This window comes from Procambarus clarkii, chromosome 22 (genome assembly GCF_040958095.1).
Source record: "Procambarus clarkii isolate CNS0578487 chromosome 22, FALCON_Pclarkii_2.0, whole genome shotgun sequence".
Lineage (NCBI taxonomy): Eukaryota > Metazoa > Arthropoda > Malacostraca > Decapoda > Cambaridae > Procambarus > Procambarus clarkii.
In genome coordinates this window covers 14,089,919-14,112,201 of record NC_091171.1, presented here as the reverse complement: position 1 = coordinate 14,112,201, position 22,283 = coordinate 14,089,919, and the positions used below count along the sequence as shown (strand labels likewise).

At 52.9% G+C, this 22,283-nt stretch overlaps 1 protein-coding gene across 1 annotated transcript in view; it reads left to right on the top strand.

Moving 5' to 3' along the window:
• LOC123757143 (uncharacterized) overlaps positions 1-22,283 on the top strand; it is a 344,783-nt gene that overhangs the window by 126,028 nt on the left and 196,472 nt on the right. The window contains exon 2 of the mRNA XM_069329469.1: positions 11,042-11,057. The gene's annotated coding sequence lies outside the window, so the exon portion shown is untranslated. The remainder of the gene's footprint in view (positions 1-11,041; positions 11,058-22,283) is intronic.

Below are 22,283 nucleotides of genomic sequence, written 5' to 3'. Positions count from 1 at the left end.
TGGATATGATGTGGTGGAGGCAGACGCCATACACAGTTTGTGGCCTGCAGATATAACACAGCCCAACAGGCTCAAGAACCTGTACATCAGTTGATTGACTGTTAATACGCGGGACCAAAGAGCCGAAGCTCAACCCCCTCCCCCACTCCGCAAGCAAAACTAGGCGAGTACACGCACGCACACATTCACACACACACGAGTGCTAATCTTCTAGTCATGGGGGACCTAAATCATAGATCAACTGGGAATCCAGAACTACCCCATGATAGAGAAGGAATTTGGGGAACGAATCTAGTGAAAGTTGTGGAAAGGAACTTTCTAACACAGCTGTATTTAAATGAGGACACACGAGCAAGGGGCGGAGACACACCAAGTCTCCTGGACTTGATCTTCACCCAGCATGAGCAGGACATCGTGAACTTGGAGCATGAAGCACCACTAGGAGCAGGTGACTATTGAGTCCTGGTATTTGACTATATGATTGAACTTAAAACAGTGCCCATAAGACCAGGAGTCAGGGAAGGGAGATCAGGCTATAATAAGGGAGACTACGTGAAAGTAAGAGAGTATCTGGGAAGTGTGCAGTGAGAGGAGGAACTGAGAGGGAAGACGGTCCAGGAAATGATGGACCAAGTCAAACTGAGGTGCAAAGAAAGAGACGAGAGATTCATATCACCAATAAGAGAACAAAATAGGAGAGAATATAACACTCCGTGGTTCAACAGATAGTGCCAGGAAGCAAACGCGTAAAGCAGGAGGGAGTGAAGGAAATACAGAAGGCCAAGGACAGGGAAACTGGGATAATAATAATAATAATAATAATAATAATTTTTATTTAGGTAAAGGTACATACATAAAGAGATTTTACAATGTTTGTTGGCTTTATAGATAGAGCTAGTACATACAATGCCTAAAGCCACTATTACGCAAAGCGTTTCGGGCAGATAGGATAGATAGGCGTTTCGGGCAGATTTCGGATAGATGTAACAGGACCAGGAATGATCACATAAATATAAGAGTGGCGGAAAGAATCTATGAAAACGATATTACCTCCACAGCGAGGAAACACCCGGAACTCCTACAAAAGCATATAAGAAGTAAAATGACAGTGACCGACCAAGTGACCAGGTTACGATAAAGGGGCAGGCCAGTATACACAATATGATAAATAAATTTGTGAGGAGCTCAGTGCCAGCTTCCATGCAGTGTTCACTACTGAGCTGAACAACTCCCGCAGCTGGAGGAGGAAGCAGCCTGTGACGAATGACTATTAATTATTGAAGTAACAACAGAGGAAGTAAGGAAACAGGCAGCATCACTAGAGGGAACTAAAGCTACTGGGCCTGATATAATATCACCATGGATGTTAAAAGAAGCAACACAGGCCCTCAGCATACCTCAAGCACTCATCTTTAATGAGTTGCTAACAAAGGGGAAAATGCTGAACTCCTATAAAGAAGGCAAATGTGATGCAAATCTACAAGGAGATAGAGAAGAGACACCTAACAACAGACCAGTGTCCCTCACAAGCATCCCTTGCAAAGTACTCAAACGAATGATAAGATTAAGTTGCACACCTAGAAAGAATTAGGTTTGTAAGTAAGCACCTCCTGGAGTTTAATGATAAGGTAACAAAACTAAGGCAAGACAGAAGGATGGGTAGATTGCATATTTATGGACTGCCAAAAAGCTTTTCATACAGTTCCACACAGGAGAATATTATTCAAACTCTAGAGGCAGGCGATAGTGTAAACGCACTATCATGGGGTAAGGAATTACCCTAACAGACAGGCGTGAGAGAGTGACAGTTGAGGGGCGAGGAGTCGGACAGGTGTAGGGTAACAAGCGGGGTGCCTCAAGGGTCAGTGCTGGCACCACACTATTCCTCATTTATGTAAATTACCGGATTACAGGAGCTGTGTCTTACATGTCAATGTTTACATATGATGCAAAAGTAATGAGAAAGGTTGTGACAGATGAAGACTGTAAGATTCTCTAAGATGACTTAAACGAGTTGCAGAGCTGGTTCAAGAACTGGCTGCCAGAGTACAACACCAACAAGTGTAAGGTGATGTAAATGACAACAGGAACCAGGAGGCCGAGACTATGGTCAATACACGAGGAAGGGAAAGTACCTCCCTATAATGACAACAAAAAAAGACCTGAGAGTGGACATAACACCAAACCTAACTCCAGAGGCTCATATAACCAGAGCACTGTGAGCTGCACACTACACCAGTAAAGTCAGAACATCCTTCAGTAACTTGTATCAGGAGGCGCTTACATCACTGTAAGTTGGCCTGGCCTGTGTGAGGCCAGTTTTAAAATATGTCGCCCCATCGTCCAGCCCCGTATTAAAAACACATAAAGAAGCTCGAAAGGGTGAAGAAGTTTGCTATGAGACTTGTTCCAGAATTGAAAGAGAGAGAGAGAGAGAGAGAGAGAGAGAGAGAGAGAGAGAGAGAGAGAGAGAGAGAGAGAGAGAGAGAGAGAGAGGAAGAGAGACTGAAGGAACTAAACCAGATGACGCTGGAAAGGAGGAAAGAGCGGGGAGACATGATACAGACATTAAATACTTAGGGGGATTGACAGGGTGGAAAAAGATAAAATGTTTACAGTGGATGGATGGAATCTTGAGAGTGAGATGTGTCATGCAGATTTCAGCAGGTTTCCTTTCACAGTAAGAATACTCAATAAATTGAGTGACTAAAATAAGCAGGTTGAAGAGACAAACTCCATTCATAACTTTAAAAACATGTATGATAGGTTGTGACGAGAGTCTGGAACAGAGCAGTAACTATTGTGGCAGGTCTTGTGCCAACCTCACATTAATACAAAGAAAAGAGAAAGTAAAAAAGACTGTTTGATACCTCTACTGTGTGAGAACTGTCGGTAAAAATCATAGAGAATAAAAACTTCAAACATTTAATGTAACAAAAAATTATTTTAATTTTACACAAAATGTAAGTAAAAATTAATGAAAACAAAAACCCATTAACCACTTTGCTTACACACAGTCAAAAGAGAAATATATACATGTGAAATTTACGTTAATAACAACGGTGCGGATAATACTTTATATAAAGTACTATGTGCGTGTACCGTCAGCCGAAGGCGAGAGTAGATGGTAAAGCTGTGAGCACTCGAAGGGTAATGTGGCGCTCTGGAGGCTGGCAAGCCCGTATATACAGGACGTGACGTCATATTTGGCGCGAATACTGGAGTTGGAGACTAAACGCCGGCGAGATATAACGACCGGAGCGGTAGTTTGCTGGTGGCATCTGGTCTACCAGGGAGACAGCTGGTGTCTTGGTTGCTGTATGGTGGAGGAGGGGGGGGGGGGAGGCATTGTGTCTAGACAATACGTTTGGGCACGTATTGTTATTGTTGTTTATGTTGAATCTTCAAGTTGGGGCATGCAGATACGTTTTTTGAGCAGGCGGTAAAGTGACAGGCAAGAGGTACTGCCAAGCAGAATATTACCGTAACATGGTAAATATGCCACGAGTCATTGCATTATACAATCTGCGGCTAGAAAACCAGGGCCCTAGAGCTAGAACTCGATCCTGCAGGCACAGGAGTACAAGTAGGTGAGTACACACACACTCTCCCCTCAGTATTTTTCTCCTGTATAACTCTCTGCCAATAACACAAAGTTCGGGGAAGAAAACAAAGAATGACTCGCCCGAGTTTCTTAAGGTAATTAATGAGCCTGAAGCAGCCTTACCAGCAGCGCCGACCAGTAAATTGGTCTCAAGTTGAGGCTAACTTGTAAACATTGTAATTATAAGAGTGGCGCTTACCTGCCCTTATTGTCTTGTTAAGTGTCGTGTGATACCTGACACCTGACGTCTCCAGCGGCTGGTCTACTGCTCACTTCTACCTGACATGCAGAGTACCGTGCACCCACACGTGTAGACTACTGTGATGGTACTCTACCGTGTAGAGTGTACACCCACACGTGTAGACTACTGTGGTGGTACTCTACCGTGTAGAGTGTACACCCACAAGTGTAGACTATGATGGTACTCTACCGTGTAGAGTGTACACCCACACGTGTAGACTACTGTGATGGTACTCTACCGTCTAGAGTGTACACCCACAAGTGTAGACTATGATGGTACTCTACCGTCTAGAGTGTACACCCACACGTGTAGACTACTGTGATGGTACTCTACCGTGTAGAGTGTACACCCACAAGTGTAGACTATGATGGTACTCTACCGTGTAGAGTATACACCCACACGTGTAGACTATGATGTACTCTACCGTGTAGAGTATACACCCACACGTGTAGACTATAATAACATATTATAGTTGTACACGATGATATGTTTCAACACCTGGCTGTATGGTTGACGGCCGAGACAGTCATGTGTGTGACTCATAGTGTGTGTCGGGGCTCTGTGTCAATACAACGCTTACTGCTGTATTGTGTTGTATTAATGTAACGCTTGTCTAACACAGGGTTATGCCACCACCACTATCAACAACCACAACAACCCACTTGCCACCAACAACCACAACCGCCCACTAACCACCAACAACCACAACCACCCACTAACCACCAACAACCACCCACTAACCACCAACAACCACCCACTAACCACCAACAACCACCCACTAACCACCAACAACCACCCACTAACCACCAACAACCACTCACTAACCACCAACAACCACCCACTAACCACCAACAACCACCACTAACCACCAACAACCACTCACTAACCACCAACAACCACCCACTTACCACCAACAACCACTCACTTACCACACTTACCACCAACAACCACCCACTAACCACCAACAACCACCCACTAACCACCAACAACCACCCACTAACCACCAACAACCACCCACTAACCACCAACAACCGCCCACTAACCACCAACAACCACCCACTAACCACCAACAACCACCCACTAACCACCAACAACCACCCACTAACCACCAACAACCACCCACTAACCACCAACAACCACCCACTAACCACCAACAACCACCCACTAACCACCAACAACCACCCACTAACCACCAACAAGCACCCACTAACCACCAACAACTACAATCATCCCACCTACATGTAACGCCGACCATGCAGCCACCACTACGCCGCCTACAGGTGACAGCCGCCTGCCTCCAGCAACAGGCAGCTTGATTGATAATTTATTAAATAGATAAGGAAATGTGAGTTGGCCGAAGCTAACGGCTGATTGGCTGCCGTCCGCGTTACTAGTTAGCCAGGGACATTGTGTCATTCTGAGACATTGTCTTGCTGGGGTTAACTGTGTCCCCTCTTGCTGGGGTTAACTGTGTCCCCTCTTGCTGGGGTTAACTGTGTCCCCCTCTTGCTGGGGTTAACTGTGTCCCCTCTTGCTGGGGTTAACTGTGTCCCCTCTTGCTGGGGTTAACTGTGTCCCCTCTTGCTGGGGTTATACTGTGACCCCTCTTGCTGGGGTTAACTGTGACCCCCTCTTGCTGGGGTTATACTGTGACCCCTCTTGCTGGGGTTAACTGTGACCCCCTCTTGCTGGGGTTATACTCTGCCCCCTCTTGCTGGGGTTATATTGTGTCCCCCTCTTGCTGGGGTTATACTGTGCCCCCTCTTGCTGGGGTTAACTGTGTCCCCTCTTGCTGGGGTTAACTGTGACCCCCTCTTGCTGGGGTTAACTGTGTCCCCTCTTGCTGGGGTTAACTGTGTCCCCTCTTGCTGGGGTTAACTGTGTCCCCCTCTTGCTGGGGTTAACTGTGTCCCCTCTTGCTGGGGTTAACTGTGTCCCCTCTTGCTGGGGTTAACTGTGTCCCCTCTTGCTGGGGTTAACTGTGTCCCCTCTTGCTGGGGTTATACTGTGACCCCCCTCTTGCTGGGGTTAACTGTGTCCCCTCTTGCTGGGGTTAACTGTGTCCCCTTTTGCTGGGGCTATACTGTGACCCCTCTTGCTGGGGTTATACTGTGACCCCTCTTGCTGGGATTATACTGTGACCCCCTCTTGCTGGGGTTAACTGTGTCCCCCTCTTGCTGGGGTTAAACTGTGTCCCCTCTTGCTGGGGTTAAACTCTGACCCCTCTTGCTGGGGTTATACTGTGCCCCCTCTTGCTGGGGTTAACTGTGTCCCCTCTTGCTGGGGTTAACTGTGACCCCCTCTTGCTGGGGTTAACTGTGTCCCCTCTTGCTGGGGTTAACTGTGTCCCCTCTTGCTGGGGTTAACTGTGTCCCCGTCTTGCTGGGGTTAACTGTGTCCCCTCTTGCTGTGGTTAACTGTGTCCCCTCTTGCTGGGGTTAACTGTGTCCCCTCTTGCTGGGGTTAACTGTGTCCCCTCTTGCTGGGGTTATACTGTGACCCCCTCTTGCTGGGGTTAACTGTGTCCCCTCTTGCTGGGGTTAACTGTGTCCCCTCTTGCTGGGGTTATACTGTGACCCCTCTTGCTGGGGTTATACTGTGATCCCTCTTGCTGGGATTATACTGTGACCCCCTCTTGCTGGGGTTAAACTGTGTCCCCTCTTGCTGGGGTTAAACTGTGACCCCTCTTGCTGGGGTTAACTGTGTCCCCCTCTTGCTGGGGTTAACTGTGTCCCCCTCTTGCTGGGGTTAACTGTGTCCCCCTCTTGCTGGGGTTAACTGTGTCCCCCTCTTGCTGGGGTTAACTGTGTCCCCCTCTTGCTGGGGTTAACTGTGACCCCTCTTGCTGGGGTTAACTGTGTCCCCTCTTGCTGGGGTTAACTGTGTCCCCCTCTTGCTGGGGTTATACTGTGACCCCCTCTTGCTGGGGTTATACTGTGACCCCTCTTGCTGGGGTTAAACTGTTACCCCCTCTTGCTGGGGTTAACTGTGTCCCCCTCTTGCTGGGGTTAACTGTGTCCCCCTCTTGCTGGGGTTAACTGTGACCCCCTCTTGCTGGGGTTAACTGTGACCCCTCTTGCTGGGGTTAACTGTGACCCCTCTTGCTGGGGTTAACTGTGTCCCCTCTTGCTGGGGTTAACTGTGTCCCCTCTTGCTGGGGTTAACTGTGTCCCCTCTTGCTGGGGTTAACTGTGTCCCCCTCTTGCTGGGGTTATACTGTGACCCCCTCTTGCTGGGGTTATACTGTGACCCCCTCTTGCTGGGGTTATACTGTGACCCCTCTTGCTGGGGTTAAACTGTGACCCCCTCTTGCTGGGGTTAACTGTGTCCCCCTCTTGCTGGGGTTAACTGTGACCCCCTCTTGCTGGGGTTAACTGTGTCCCCCTCTTGCTGGGGTTAACTGTGTCCCCCTCTTGCTGGGGTTATACTGTGACCCCATCTTGCTGGGGTTATACTGTGACCCCTCTTGCTGGGGTTATACTGTGACCCCCTCTTGCTGGGGTTATACTGTGACCCCCTCTTGCTGGGGTTATACTGTGACCCCTCTTGCTGGGGTTATACTGTGACCCCCTCTTGCTGGGGTTATACTGTGACCCCTCTTGCTGGGGTATACTGTGACCCCTCTTGCTGGGGTATACTGTGACCCCCTCTTGCTGGGGTTATACTGTGACCCCCTCTTGCTGGGGTTAACTGTGACCCCTCTTGCTGGGGTTATACTGTGACCCCTCTTGCTGGGGTTATACTGTGTCCCCTCTTGCTGGGGTTAACTGTGTCCCCTCTTGCTGGGGTTAACTGTGTCCCCTCTTGCTGGGGTTATACTGTGACCCCTCTTGCTGGGGTTAACTGTGACCCCTCTTGCTGGGGTTAACTGTGTCCCCTCTTGCTGGGGTTATACTGTGACCCCTCTTGCTGGGGTTAACTGTGACCCCTCTTGCTGGGGTTAACTGTGACCCCTCTTGCTGGGGTTAACTGTGTCCCCTCTTGCTGGGGTTATACTGTGACCCCTCTTGCTGGGGTTATACTGTGACCCCTCTTGCTGGGGTTATACTGTGACCCCCTCTTGCTGGGGTTATACTGTGACCCCCTCTTGCTGGGGTTATACTGTGACCCCCTCTTGCTGGGGTTAACTGTGTCCCCCTCTTGCTGGGGTTAACTGTGTCCCCCTCTTGCTGGGGTTAACTGTGTCCCCCTCTTGCTGGGGTTATACTGTGACCCCTCTTGCTGGGGTTATACTGTGTCCCCCTCTTGCTGGGGTTAACTGTGTCCCCCTCTTGCTGGGGTTAACTGTCTCCCCCTCTTGCTGGGGTTATACTGTGACCCCTCTTGCTGGGGTTATACTGTGACCCCTCTTGCTGGGGTTAACTGTGTCCCTCTCTTGCTGGGGTTAACTGTGTCCCCTCTTGCTGGGGTTATACTGTGTCCCCTGTTGCTGGGGTTATACTGTGATTCCCTCTTGTTGGGGTTAACTGTGTCCCCCTCTTGCTGGGGTTATACTGTGTCCCCCCTCTTGCTGGGGTTATACTGTGACCCCTCTTGCTGGGGTTAACTGTGTCCCCTCTTGCTGGGGTTAACTGTGTCCCCTCTTGCTGGGGTTAACTGTGTCCCCCTCTTGCTGGGGTTATATTGTGACCCCTCTTGCTGGGGTTAACTGTGTCCCCCTCTTGCTGGAGTTATACTGTGACCCCCTCTTGCTGGGGTTATACTGTGACCCCCTCTTGCTGGGGTTAACTGTGTCCCCCCTCTTGCTGGGGTTAACTGTGTCCCCCTCTTGCTGGGGTTATACTGTGACCCCTCTTGCTGGGGTTATACTGTGACCCCTCTTGCTGGGGTTAACTGTCCCCCTCTTGCTGGGGTTAACTGTGACCCTCTTGCTGGGGTTAACTGTGTCCCCCCTCTTGCTGGGGTTAACTGTGTCCCCCTCTTGCTGGGGTTAACTGTGTCCCCCTCTTGCTGGGGTTAACTGTGTCCCCCTCTTGCTGGGGTCATACTGTGACCCCTCTTGCTGGGGTTAACTGTGTCCCCTCTTGCTGGGGTTAACTGTGTTCCCCTCTTGCTGGGGTTAACTGTGTCCCCCTCTTGCTGGGGTAAACTGTGTCCCCCTCTTGCTTCGGTTATACTGTGACCCCTCTTGCTTCGGTTATACTGTGACCCCTCTTGCTGGGGTTAACTGTGTCCCCCTCTTGCTGGGGTTAACTGTGTCCCCCTCTTGCTGGGGTTAACTGTGTCCCCCTCTTGCTGGGGTTATACTGTGTCCCCTCTTGCTGGGGTTAACTGTGTCCCCCTCTTGCTGGGGTAAACTGTGTCCCCCTCTTGCTGGGGTTAACTGTGACCCCTCTTGCTGGGGTTAACTGTGTCTCCCTCTTGCTGGGGTTAACTGTGTCTCCCTCTTGCTGGGGTTAACTGTGTCCCCCTCTTGCTGGGGTTAACTGCGTCCCCCTCTTGCTAGGGTTAACTGTTTCCCCCTCTTGCTGGGGTTAACTGTGTCCCCCTCTTGCTGGGGTTAAACTGTGACCCCTCTTGCTGGGGTTAACTGTGTCCCCCTCTTGCTGGGGTTAACTGTGACCCCCTCTTGCTGGGGTTAACTGTGTCCCGCTCTTGCTGGGGTTAACTGTGTCCCCCTCTTGCTGGGGTTAACTGTGTCCCCCTCTTGCTGGGGTTAAACTGTGTCTCCCTCTTGCTGGGGTTAACTGTGTCCCCCTCTTGCTGGGGTTATACTGTGTCCCCTCTTGCTGGGGTTAACTGTGTCCCCTCTTGCTGGGGTTAACTGTGTCTCCCTCTTGCTGGGGTTATACTGTGTCTCCCTCTTGCTGGGGTTATACTGTGTCCCCTCTTGCTGGGGTTAACTGTGACCCCTCTTGCTGGGGTTATACTGTGACCCCCTCTTGCTGGGGTTAACTGCGTCTCCCTGTTGCTGGGGTTATACTGTGTCTCCCTCTTGCTGGGGTTATACTGTGTCTCCCTCTTGCTGGGGTTATACTGTGTCCCCTCTTGCTGGGGTTAACTGTGACCCCTCTTGCTGGGGTTATACTGTGACCCCCTCTTGCTGGGGTTAACTGTGTCTCCCTCTTGCTAGGGTTATACTGTGACCCCTCTTGCTGGGGTTAACTGTGTCCCCTCTTGCTGGGGTTAACTGTGTCCCCTCTTGCTGGGGTTATACTGTGACCCCTCTTGCTGGGGTTAACTGTGTCCCCCTCTTGCTGGGGTTATACTGTGTCCCCTCTTGCTGGGGTTAACTGTGTCCCCCTCTTGCTGGGGTTATACTGTGTCCCCTCTTGCTGGGGTTAAACTGTGACCCCTCTTGCTGTGGTTATACTGTGACCCCCTCTTGCTGGGGTTATACTGTGACCCCCTCTTGCTGGGGTTAACTGTGTCTCCCTCTTGCTAGGGTTATACTGTGACCCCTCTTGCTGGGGTTAACTGTGTCCCCCTCTTGCTGGGGTTATACTGTGACCCCCTCTTGCTGGGGTTAACTGTGTCCCCCTCTTGCTGGGGTTAAACTGTGTCCCCTCTTGCTGGGGTTAAACTTTGTCCCCCTCTTGCTGGGGTTATACTGTGACCCCCTCTTGCTGGGGTTAACTGTGTCCCCCTCTTGCTGGGGTTAAACTGTGTCCCCTCTTGTTGGGGTTATACTGTGACCCCTCTTGCTGGGGTTAAACTGTGACCCCCTCTTGCTGGGGTTAAACTGTGACCCCTCTTGCTGGGGTTATACTGTGACCCCCTCTTGCTGGGCTTAACTGTGTCCCCCTCTTGCTGGGGTAAACTGTGTCTCCCTCTTGCTGGGGTAAACTGTGTCTCCCTCTTGTTGTGAAGCCTGGCCTCAGGTCGGGCTCGGGGAGTAGAACAACTTCCAAAACCCTGTCCAGGTATGTTCCAGGTACACAACATTAAGGAACAATTTATATATATTATACAACATTATGGAACAATTTATATATATATGTATATATATATATATATATATATATATATATATATATATATATATATATATATATATATATATATATATATATATAATACAACGTTAAAGAACGATTTATATAATTTTACAGCATTACCAACAATTTATATACTGTATATTATACATCATTAACGAACAATTTATGTACATTATGGAACATTAAAGAACAATTTAATGTTTTTATATTTTCAGGCTTAATGCAAAATAGTAAACACTATTTTCCCTTTGTTTCTAGGTGGATAACTGGTGCCGTAAGTAATGGCTGTGTGTCTATGTACATCACTCTAAACTGCTCTAGTGCTGGCAATTGACGGTGCCCAACAGCCTGGTTGATCAGACCGTCAAGCAGAGGATGTGGTCAGGGAGCTTGGACACGATGCTCACAAGTCTCTCAAGGTAAGTTACCTAACTTAAACCCAGGGACAATATGTAAGCTTGGCGTGGGGGGGGGGCACAGGTTCCAGGATATACGTGTCTCACTCTTCATCACATGTGGAGGGAGGAAAAGATGGCTTCATATAAAATCAATAACTGAAATTAATTATAAACACCAAGACAGTGTTGTGAAGAGAGATGCATGACCTCGCCTGATAGGGAGGGAGAGAGAGAGAGAGAGAGAGAGAGAGAGAGAGAGAGAGAGAGAGAGAGAGAGAGAGAGAGAGAGAGAGAGAGAGAGAGAGAGAGAGAGAGAGAGAGAAGTGTTAACATGAGGAGCCACTGCCAGCATGAGTGTAGGAGCAGGCAGGGGCCTCCTGGCACACACCAGCAGCAGCAGGGAGGTGTGGCTCCAAACACCCGCAGCCTGGGCCCCGGGAAGGAAGGAAGAAGACAGTGCAGGAGTGTGGACACTGTGGAGACCTAGGCTTAGGCATCATACTTAACAGATGCCATGTGCCACTCTCGTCGCATATGTTTACTCGGGCAAGGGCGGGACAATAACGGCAAGAGCCAACAGTGACCGTGCAAGCGAGGCTCCAGACACGAAGACAGTTCCTGTGTCACGGGGGAAGACAAGACTCGGAGCCTGGTCGAGCTCCACCAGTGACACTCTGTCCCTGCTCTCTTTACTGTCGGCTCAGTACTCACTTTCTCTCGTGATAAATTCGGCGCTTAACCCATGTGTACACCAGCCCCACAACACAGGGACCTCCCAGCACCTCTGGGAGCTCACTAGAGTACCTTGTGTCCGCCAGAGAGCGGGAGGTAGAGTGGCAGGCGTGTACCTGGAGCACCTTGCCATCCACCTATTGTGGTCGTCGGGGCTCCCACCTACGCCCACCGCGGAATAAATGACTCACATTTCTCACCTCTAGTCCCCGTGAAACACAAGACTTCGTTTTCAGATTTCATTAAATCTTTATTCCTGAGCTCAAGTGGTCAGGGCCCTACTGTCAGGCTTTCACATATAAATGACGCGGCATAATAGTAATGAAGATACATGTAAACACGTCTTTTAAAACTAAAAGAATATTTACTAACAAACGAACTACATTTATAAATAATTGATTGTCTTGAGTAGCCTCAATCATGTCTGCAGTCAACGGCCGCTCTCCACTTTTATTAATACTAACGTTAATCTATTGACATGTATAGTTTCTATGTATCCAACTACATGAAAAAGAATTGAAACAGGAATTTCCTTAAGTACTTTCGTATATTAATACATCTTCAAAAGGAATGAATGAATCAATCAAAAGGATTCATTCATTCCTTCTGAAGATGTATACGAAAGTACTTAAGGAAATTCCTGTTTCAATTCTTTCTCCGTGGTTTGACACTGTCACATTTTCATCACGTGTTAATTTTCGTGATTTACACACACAAACATATATATATATATATATATATATATATATATATATATATATATATATATATATATATATATATATATATATATATATATATATATATTATTAAATATGACCGAAAAAGTAAGATTAATAATTCTAACACGAATTTTCTCGATCTTCCGTACGTTTCTTTTCACTGTTGGTGGTAATCCAGAAAAACGGCCAGCCTACTCATGAGAAACTCTCCAGACACAAAGCAGAACGCTTTAAAAGAGACTAACGTCGTCTATGCCTTCAAATGCCCTCTTGGGGACTGTAAGCTCCAAAAAAAACAGTATATAGGCAAGACAACAACATCTCTTTCCAGGCGTTTAACGATGCATAAGCAACAGGCTCCATTAAGGAACATATAATCTCTTCCCACAACCAAACCATCGCCAGAGAAATCCTAGTAAACAACACAGAAATCATCGATAGATACAGCGATAGCAGGCGGCTTGACGTCTGCGAGGCTCTACACATCAAGAAGTCAACACCAGCAATCAACCGCCAATTAATGCACAACTATATTCTACCCACCTCAAGACTCCGCTCCAATATAGAAGCATCAAGAAATATGGACCAATAGGCTTTCTACAATCACTTCCATTTCAATACCCATTGTTTCGTGTTCTGTCTTGTGTTGATGAAATTAATACCCTATTAAATACCACCTCACGCCCATCCACCTCACTCAAATGTAGATATAAACAAATCGGAGATATGTAAGTTCTATTCAGTTGTGTATGTGTAAAGTCTTTGAAAATGTAATAAGTTTTACGAAACGCGCTCAAGTGTCGCGTCAGACTAGAAATAAAAATGAATTTTGGAGAATTGATTTTTGAATTACCTCCAGCAGTGAAAAGAAATGTACGAAAGATTGAGAAAATTCGTGTTAGAATTATTAATCTTACTTTTTCGGTCATATTTAATAATATATGTCTACAGGAAAGACTGCTACCAAAATATACTAATATATATATATATATATATATATATATATATATATATATATATATATATATATATATATATATATATATATATATATATATATATATATATATATATATATATATATATATATATATATATATATAGTAAAATATTAGTATATTTTGGTAGAAGTCTTTTTTGTAAACATATGTTGTTGAATGTGACCGAAAGAGTTAAATTAATAATTCTAACACGAATCTTCTCAATATTTCTTATGTTTTTTCTTCACTGTCGAAGGATGTTGAAAAAATAACTCTACATTTCTTTTTCACATTATATCAGTGATCTGACGCCTTGGGATGCGTTTCGCAAGACACTCCTTACATTTTCAAAGACAAATTTTCCATGTTCTGCCAAACTTTATATTCGCTCGAGGTGAGGTGGTACAGGAAGTGACTGAGATGAACAAGTGGATGAATGGCATCATGGATATTCATAGGTTATTAAATCCCTATGTTCTTGTGTCTGTGTTGGTACGGGGTCTTCAAGTGGGTAGGATGTAGTTATGTGTTAACTGGCTGTCGATTGCTGCTCTTGACTTTTTGATGTGTAGTGCCTCGCTGATGTCCAGTCTTCTGTTGTAGTTATACCTCGACTGGTGTGTGTGTGTGTGTGTGTCACTACACTTCCCCACCTGCACCACTCGTTGTACCTCGAGTAGGGAGGTACAGTGGTGCAGGTGGGGAGGGAGAGTGGGGAGGTACAGTGGTGCAGGTGGGGAGGTACAGTGGTGCAGGTGGGGAGGGAGAGTGGTGCAGGTGGGGAGGGAGAGTGGTGCAGGTGGGGAGGGAGAGTGGTGCAGGTGGGGAGGTACAGTGGTGCAGGTGGGGAGGTACAGTGGTGCAGGTGGGGAGGGAGAGTGGTGCAGGGGGGAGGGAGAGTGGTGCAGGTGGGGAGGTACAGTGGTGCAGGTGGGGAGGGAGAGTGGTGCAGGTGGGGGAGGGAGAGTGGTGCAGGTGGGGGAGGGAGAGTTGTGCAGGTGGGGAGGTACAGTGGTGCAGGTGGGGAGGTACAGTGGTGCAGGTGGGGAGGGAGAGTGGTGCAGGTGGGGAGGTACAGTGGTGCAGGTGGGGAGGTACAGTGGTGCAGGTGGGGAGGGAGAGTGGTGCAGGTGGGGAGGGAGAGTGGTGCAGGTGGGGAGGGAGAGGGGTGCAGGTGGGGAGGTACAGTGGTGCAGGTGGGGAGGTACAGTGGTGCAGGTGGGGAGGGAGAGTGGTGCAGGTGGGGAGGTACAGTGGTGCAGGTGGGGAGGTACAGTGGTGCAGGTAGGGAGGTACAGTGGTGCAGGTGGGAGGTACAGTGGTGCAGGTGGGGAGGTACAGTGGTGCAGGTGGGGAGGTACAGTGGTGCAGGTGGGGAGGGAGAGTGGTGCAGGTGGGGAGGGAGAGTGGTGCAGGTGGGGAGGGAGAGGGGTGCAGGTGGGGAGGTACAGTGGTGCAGGTGGGGAGGTACAGTGGTGCAGGTGGGGAGGGAGAGTGGTGCAGGTGGGGAGGTACAGTGGTGCAGGTGGGGAGGTACAGTGGTGCAGGTGGGGAGGTACAGTGGTGCAGGTGGGGAGGTACAGTGGTGCAGGTGGGGAGGTACAGTGGTGCAGGTGGGGAGGTACAGGGGTGCAGGTGGGGAGGTACAGGGGTGCAGGTGGGGAGGTACAGTGGTGCAGGTGGGGAGGGAGAGTAGTGCAGGTGGGGAGGGAGAGTGGTGCAGGGGGGGAGGTACAGTGGTGCAGGTGTGGAGGTACAGTGGTGCAGGTGGGGAGGTACAGTGGTGCAGGTGGGGAGGTACAGTGGTGCAGGGGGGGAGGTACAGTGGTGCAGGGGGGGAGGTACAGTGGTGCAGGTGGGAGGTACAGTGGTGCAGGTGGGGAGGTACAGTGGTGCAGGTGGGGAGGGAGAGTGGTGCAGGTAGGGAGGTACAGTGGTGCAGGTGGGGAGGTACAGTGGTGCAGGTGGGGATGGAGAGTGGTGCAGGTGGGGAGGTACAGTGGTGCAGGTGGGGAGGTACAGTGGTGCAGGTGGGGAGGGAGAGTGGTGCAGGTGGGGAGGTACAGTGGTGCAGGTGGGGAGGCAGAGTGGTGCAGGTGGGGAGGTACAGTGGTGCAGGTGGGGAGGGAGAGTGGTGCAGGTGGGGAGGTACAGTGGTGCAGGTGGGGAGGTACAGTGGTGCAGGTGGGGAGGGAGAGTGGTGCAGGTGGGGAGGGAGAGTGGTGCAGGTGGGGAGGTACAGTGGTGCAGGTGGGGAGGGAGAGTGGTGCAGGTGGGGAGGTACAGTGGTGCAGGTGGGGAGGTACAGTGGTGCAGGTGGGGAGGGAGAGTGGTGCAGGTGGGGAGGGAGAGAGGTGCAGGTGGGGAAGGAGAGTGGTGCAGGTGGGGAGGTACAGTGGTGCAGGTGGGGAGGGAGAGTGGTGCAGGTGGGGAGGTACAGTGGTGCAGGTGGGTAGGTACAGTGGTGCAGGTGGGGAGGGAGAGTGGTGCAGGTGGGGAGAGAGAGTGGTGCAGGTAGGGAGGTACAGTGGTGCAGGTGGGGAGGTACAGTGGTGCAGGTGGGGAGGTACAGTGGTGCAGGTGGGGAGGTACAGTGGTGCAGGTGGGGAGGTACAGTGGTGCAGGTGGGGAGGTACAGTGGTGCAGGTGGGGAGGTACAGTGGTGCAGGTGGGGAGGTACAGTGGTGCAGGTGGGGAGGTACAGTGGTGCAGGTGGGGAGGTACAGTGGTGCAGGTGGGGAGGGAGAGTGGTGCAGGTAGGGAGGTACAGTGGTGCAGGTGGGAGGTACAGTGGTGCAGGGGGGGAGGTACAGTGGTGCAGGTGGGAGGTACAATGGTGCAGGTGGGGAGGTACAGTGGTGCAGGTGGGGAGGTACAGTGGTGCAGGTGGGGAGGGAGAGTGGTGCAGGTGGGGAGGTACAGTGGTGCAGGTGGGGAGGGAGAGTGGTGCAGGTGGGGAGGTACAGTGGTGCAGGTGGGGAGGGAGAGTGGTGCAGGGGGGGAGGTACAATGGTGCAGGTGGGGAGGGAGAGTGGTGCAGGTGGGGAGGGAGAGTGGTGCAGGTGGGGAGGTACAGTGGTGCAGGTGGGGAGGGAGAGTGGTGCAGGGGGGAGGTACAATGGTGCAGGTGGGGAGAGAGAGTGGTGCAGGTAGGGAGGTACAGTGGTGCAGGTGGGGAGGTACAGTGGTGCAGGTGGGGAGGTACAGTGGTGCAGGTGGGGAGGTACAGTGGTGCAGGTGGGGAGGTACAGTGGTGCAGGTGGGGAGGTACAGTGGTGCAGGTGGGGAGGTACAGTGGTGCAGGTGGGGAGGTACAGTGGTGCAGGTGGGGAGGTACAGTGGTACAGGTGGGGAGGTACAGTGGTGCAGGTGGGGAGGGAGAGGGGTGCAGGGGGGGAGGGAGAGTGGTGCAGGTGGGGAGGTACAGTGGTGCAGGTGGGGAGGTACAGTGGTGCAGGTGGGGAGGGAGAGTGGTGCAGGTGGGGAGGGAGAGTGGTGCAGGGGGGGAGGTACAGTGGTGCAGGTGGGGAGGTACAGTTGTGCAGGTGGGGAGGGAGAGGGGTGCAGGGGGGGAGGGAGAGTGGTGCAGGTGGGGAGGTACAGTGGTGCAGGTGGGGAGGTACAGTGGTGCAGGTGGGGAGGGAGAGTGGTGCAGGTGGGGAGGTACAGTGGTGCAGGTAGGGAGGTACAGTGGTGCAGGGGGGGGAGGTACAGTGGTGCAGGTGGGGAGGTACAGTGGTGCAGGTGGGGAGGGAGAGTGGTGCAGGTGGGGAGGTACAGTGGTGCAGGTGGGGAGGTAGAGTGGTGCAGGTGGGGAGGTACAGTGGTGCAGGGGGGGAGGTACAGTGGTGCAGGTGGGGAGGTACAGTGGTGCAGGGGGGGAGGTACAGTGGTGCAGGGGGGGAGGTACAGTGGTGCAGGTGGGGAGGGAGAGGGGTGCAGGGGGGGAGGGAGAGGGGTGCAGGGGGGGGAGGGAGAGTGGTGCAGGTGGGGAGGTACAGTGGTGCAGGTGGGGAGGTACAGTGGTGCAGGTGGGGAGGGAGAGTGGTGCAGGTGGGGAGGTACAGTGGTGCAGGTAGGGAGGTACAGTGGTGCAGGGGGGGAGGTACAGTGGTGCAGGTGGGGAGGTACAGTGGTGCAGGTGGGGAGGGAGAGTGGTGCAGGTGGGGAGGTACAGTGGTGCAGGTAGGGAGGTACAGTGGTGCAGGGGGGGAGGTACAGTGGTACAGGTGGGGAGGTACAGTTGTGCAGGTGGGGAGGGAGAGGGGTGCAGGGGGGGAGGGAGAGTGGTGCAGGTGGGGAGGTAGAGTGGGGCAGGTGGGGAGGTACAGTGGTGCAGGGGGGGAGGTACAGTGGTGCAGGTGGGGAGGTACAGTGGTGCAGGGGGGGAGGTACAGTGGTGCAGGTGGGGAGGTACAGTTGTGCAGGTGGGGAGGGAGAGGGGTGCAGGGGGGGAGGGAGAGTGGTGCAGGTGGGGAGGTACAGTGGTGCAGGTGGGGAGGTACAGTGGTGCAGGTGGGGAGGGAGAGTGGTGCAGGTGGGGAGGTACAGTGGTGCAGGTAGGGAGGTACAGTGGTGCAGGGGGGGAGGTACAGTGGTGCAGGTGGGGAGGTACAGTGGTGCAGGTGGGGAGGGAGAGTGGTGCAGGTGGGGAGGTACAGTGGTGCAGGTAGGGAGGTACAGTGGTGCAGGGGGGGAGGTACAGTGGTGCAGGTGGGGAGGGAGAGTGGTGCAGGTGGGGAGGGTGAGTGGTGCAGGTGGGGAGGTACAGTGGTGCAGGTGGGGAGGGAGAGTGGTGCAGGTGGGGAGGGAGAGTGGTGCAGGTGGGGAGGTACAGTGGTGCAGGTGGGGGAGGTACAGTGGTGCAGGTGGAGAGGGAGAGTGGTGCAGGTGGGGAGGTACAGTGGTGCAGGTGGGGGAGGTACAGTGGTGCAGGGGGGGGGAGGGAGAGTGGTGCAGGTGGGGAGGTACAGTGGTGCAGGTGGGGAGGGAGAGTGGTGCAGGTGGGGAGGTACAGTGGTGCAGGTGGGGAGGGAGAGTGGTGCAGGTGGGGAGGTACAGTGGTGCAGGTGGGGAGGTACAGTGGTGCAGGTGGGGAGGGAGAGTGGTGCAGGTGGGGAGGGAGAGTGGTGCAGGTAGGGAGGTACAGTGGTGCAGGTGGGGAGGTACAGTGGTGCAGGTGGGGAGGTACAGTGGTGCAGGTGGGGAGGTACAGTGGTGCAGGTGGGGAGGTACAGTGGTGCAGGTGGGGAGGTACAGTGGTGCAGGTGGGGAGGTACAGTGGTGCAGGTGGGGAGGTACAGTGGTGCAGGTGGGGAGGTACAGTGGTGCAGGTGGGGAGGTACAGTGGTGCAGGTGGGGAGGGAGAGTGGTGCAGGTAGGGAGGTACAGTGGTGCAGGTGGGAGGTACAGTGGTGCAGGGGGGGAGGTACAGTGGTGCAGGTGGGAGGTACAATGGTGCAGGTGGGGAGGTACAGTGGTGCAGGTGGGGAGGTACAGTGGTGCAGGTGGGGAGGGAGAGTGGTGCAGGTGGGGAGGTACAGTGGTGCAGGTGGGGAGGGAGAGTGGTGCAGGTGGGGAGGTACAGTGGTGCAGGTGGGGAGGGAGAGTGGTGCAGGGGGGGAGGTACAATGGTGCAGGTGGGGAGGGAGAGTGGTGCAGGTGGGGAGGGAGAGTGGTGCAGGTGGGGAGGTACAGTGGTGCAGGTGGGGAGGGAGAGTGGTGCAGGGGGGGAGGTACAATGGTGCAGGTGGGGAGAGAGAGTGGTGCAGGTAGGGAGGTACAGTGGTGCAGGTGGGGAGGTACAGTGGTGCAGGTGGGGAGGTACAGTGGTGCAGGTGGGGAGGTACAGTGGTGCAGGTGGGGAGATACAGTGGTGCAGGTGGGGAGGTACAGTGGTGCAGGTGGGGAGGTACAGTGGTGCAGGTGGGGAGGTACAGTGGTGCAGGTGGGGAGGTACAGTGGTACAGGTGGGGAGGTACAGTGGTGCAGGTGGGGAGGGAGAGGGGTGCAGGGGGGAGGGAGAGTGGTGCAGGTGGGGAGGTACAGTGGTGCAGGTGGGGAGGTACAGTGGTGCAGGTGGGGAGGGAGAGTGGTGCAGGTGGGGAGGGAGAGTGGTGCAGGGGGGGAGGTACAGTGGTGCAGGTGGGGAGGTACAGTTGTGCAGGTGGGGAGGGAGAGGGGTGCAGGGGGGGAGGGAGAGTGGTGCAGGTGGGGAGGTACAGTGGTGCAGGTGGGGAGGTACAGTGGTGCAGGTGGGGAGGGAGAGTGGTGCAGGTGGGGAGGTACAGTGGTGCAGGTAGGGAGGTACAGTGGTGCAGGGGGGGGAGGTACAGTGGTGCAGGTGGGGAGGTACAGTGGTGCAGGTGGGGAGGGAGAGTGGTGCAGGTGGGGAGGTACAGTGGTGCAGGTAGGGAGGTACAGTGGTGCAGGGGGGGAGGTACAGTGGTGCAGGTGGGGAGGGAGAGTGGTGCAGGTGGGGAGGGTGAGTGGTGCAGGTGGGGAGGTACAGTGGTGCAGGTGGGGAGGTAGAGTGGTGCAGGTGGGGAGGTACAGTGGTGCAGGGGGGGAGGTACAGTGGTGCAGGTGGGGAGGTACAGTGGTGCAGGGGGGGAGGTACAGTGGTGCAGGGGGGGAGGTACAGTGGTGCAGGTGGGGAGGGAGAGGGGTGCAGGGGGGGAGGGAGAGGGGTGCAGGGGGGGGAGGGAGAGTGGTGCAGGTGGGGAGGTACAGTGGTGCAGGTGGGGAGGTACAGTGGTGCAGGTGGGGAGGGAGAGTGGTGCAGGTGGGGAGGTACAGTGGTGCAGGTAGGGAGGTACAGTGGTGCAGGGGGGGAGGTACAGTGGTGCAGGTGGGGAGGTACAGTGGTGCAGGTGGGGAGGGAGAGTGGTGCAGGTGGGGAGGTACAGTGGTGCAGGTAGGGAGGTACAGTGGTGCAGGGGGGGAGGTACAGTGGTACAGGTGGGGAGGTACAGTTGTGCAGGTGGGGAGGGAGAGGGGTGCAGGGGGGGAGGGAGAGTGGTGCAGGTGGGGAGGTAGAGTGGGGCAGGTGGGGAGGTACAGTGGTGCAGGGGGGGAGGTACAGTGGTGCAGGTGGGGAGGTACAGTGGTGCAGGGGGGGAGGTACAGTGGTGCAGGTGGGGAGGTACAGTTGTGCAGGTGGGGAGGGAGAGGGGTGCAGGGGGGGAGGGAGAGTGGTGCAGGTGGGGAGGTACAGTGGTGCAGGTGGGGAGGTACAGTGGTGCAGGTGGGGAGGGAGAGTGGTGCAGGTGGGGAGGTACAGTGGTGCAGGTAGGGAGGTACAGTGGTGCAGGGGGGGAGGTACAGTGGTGCAGGTGGGGAGGTACAGTGGTGCAGGTGGGGAGGGAGAGTGGTGCAGGTGGGGAGGTACAGTGGTGCAGGTAGGGAGGTACAGTGGTGCAGGGGGGGGAGGTACAGTGGTGCAGGTGGGGAGGGAGAGTGGTGCAGGTGGGGAGGGTGAGTGGTGCAGGTGGGGAGGTACAGTGGTGCAGGTGGGGAGGGAGAGTGGTGCAGGTGGGGAGGGAGAGTGGTGCAGGTGGGGAGGTACAGTGGTGCAGGTGGGGGAGGTACAGTGGTGCAGGTGGAGAGGGAGAGTGGTGCAGGTGGGGAGGTACAGTGGTGCAGGTGGGGGAGGTACAGTGGTGCAGGGGGGGGGGAGGGAGAGTGGTGCAGGTGGGGAGGTACGGTGTTGTAATCCACAAGTTAGTAGGAATTATTAGCTAGAGGATCATTACTACAACACTTAACGAATGATGATTGGAAGTTCATGTAAGTAGACAGACTATGGATCACATATCTAAGAAAGGTCAATGGATTAAGACCGAAGCTGTTTAGCCAAATGATTAATTCCTGGAAAGAGGAATTATTCTTCGTCAGGCTTCTAGGAACAAGATTACCTCTCTAGGGATAAGGTTAATCGGATTATACCTTCCTTGAGAGGTGGGGTGAAATGGTTGAGGGAGATGGCTGACTGGAGTCAGTCTGATTGTGGAAGTTGAACGAGCAAGTCCTTTTGGATCCCCGGTTGTGGCAGCAGCGAAGTGTAGCAGACAGCTATGCGAGAGCCTGTTGTGATCTTAGTGACCAAGTTAAGTCTGCAGTATGTGAGTATTGAATGTAAGACTAACCGGGTGTGGAGCGTTGTAGTAATCATTCCGTATTAGGGACTTAGGCGGAAGTTACGAGTGTGTGTGGTGATCGCGGAGGTCAAGTGGTCTATGGGTATTGGAAGTGTATTGACCTAATAGAGTATGTTAATTAATATAGTATTATTTGTCAGAGTCTATTCTTTGTAATTAAATGACAAAATCCGACGGCCTTTAAATACCTTCCGTATGTTCATTCATTGTGTTCCAGTACAAACCTAGTGGTACGCCTCAAGGGTCTGGTGTGTGTAGGAGTACACGGTGGTAGTAACGGGTGCTGAGGCAAGGTGTTATGTGTTGTGTAATCGCTGTGTTCGGAATGAACCGGGGTTCAGCGTCACGACAACAGTGGTGCAGGTGGGGAGGGAGAGTGGTGCAGGTGGGGAGGTACAGTGGTGCAGGTAGGGAGGTACAGTGGTGCAGGGGGGGAGGTACAGTGGTGCAGGTGGGGAGGGAGAGTGGTGCAGGTGGGGAGGTAGTGTGGTGCAGGTGGGGGAGGTACA